We start from the raw sequence: 1,490 nt of genomic DNA on the forward strand, positions 1-1,490 counted from the left end.
TTGACCTATTGAGCCCATGATTTTGGGCCATGATTCTCTGGACCACTAGGGAAGATTTTGCCCATTAGCCAAAACTTTGTTTTTCATCGGAAGATATGGCTCATAAGACAAAGACTTGGATCAGTGGAAGCTCTTGCTCATTGGAACATTTGGCCCAATAGCCAAAACTTTAAGCCACTGGAAGATTTGGCTTAAAAAATAAAACTTTGGCTAAAATTTCTCTTGGTTGTTGGGCTAGGTCATTTGTCAGAATGGGTTACCTTGTGCAAAAGGTTTGTTGGGCTAGATCATCTCTCAGGATGGGTTCCTTCACACAAAAGCTTTGACCCATTGAGCCCATAGTTTTGGGCCATGAATCTTTGGGCCATAGGAAGATTTGGCCCATTAGCAAAAACATTCTTGCTCATTGGAAGATATGACTCATAGCCAAAGATTTAGATCACTAGCCATTGGAAGATATGACTCATAGCCAAAGATTTAGATCACTAGTGGAAGCTCTTTCTCATCGGAAGATTTATAGCAATAGCCTGAACTTTATGCAATTGGAAGATTTGGTTCCAAAGCCAAAACCTTGGGTCAGTTGTCTCTTCATTGTTGGAATAGATCATGTGTGAGGATAGGTTTCTTGGCACAAAATATTTGACCCATTGATCCCATGGTTTTGGACCATGACTTTCTAGGCCATGTGAAGATTTTTCCCATTAGTTAAAACTTTATTCTTCATTGGAAGATATGGCTCATAGCCAAAGATCTCGATCACTTGAAGCTCTAGCTCATTTGAAGATTGGGCCCAATATTCAAAACTTTAACACATTGGAATATTTGGCTCAATTGTCTCTTGGTTGTTGGGCTAGATCATGTGTAAGGATGGTTTCCTTGGCACAAACATTTTGAACCATTCAGGCCATGGTTTTGGGCCATGACCCTCTAGACCATTGGAAGTTTTGGCCTAGTAGCCAAAACTTTCTTGTTCATTGGGAGATTTGGCTCATAGATAAAGACTGGGATCACTCGAAGCTCTTGCTCATTGTAATACTTGGCCTAGCTGTATCCATGATTTTTAAGCCATTACACGATTTGGCTCAAAAACCAAAACTTTGGCTAAATTGTCTCTCTTGGTTGTTGTTGGGATAGATCATTTGTCTCAGGATGGGAAAAATTTTCCACCAATGAGAAAGTTGGTATAAATCTTCCACCAATGAGAAAGTTGTGGCTATTGGTATAAATCTTCCTCTTGGTTGTTGGGATAGATCATTTGTGGAAGATTTATACCAATAGCCACAACCAACAATGAGAAAGATTTGACTCTCTAGGCCATAGGAAGATTTAGCCCATTAGCCAAAACTTTCTTTCTCATTGGTGGAAGATTTATACCAATAGCCACAACTTTAAGCCATTGGAATATTTGGCTCAAAAGCCAAAACCTTGTCTCAATTATCTCTTAGTTTTTGGACTAGATCATGTGTAAGGATGGCTTCCTTGGCACAAAA

Source organism: Cibotium barometz, chromosome 21 (assembly GCF_041138505.1).
Source record: "Cibotium barometz isolate CiBa-2024 chromosome 21, ASM4113850v1, whole genome shotgun sequence".
NCBI lineage: Eukaryota > Viridiplantae > Streptophyta > Polypodiopsida > Cyatheales > Cibotiaceae > Cibotium > Cibotium barometz.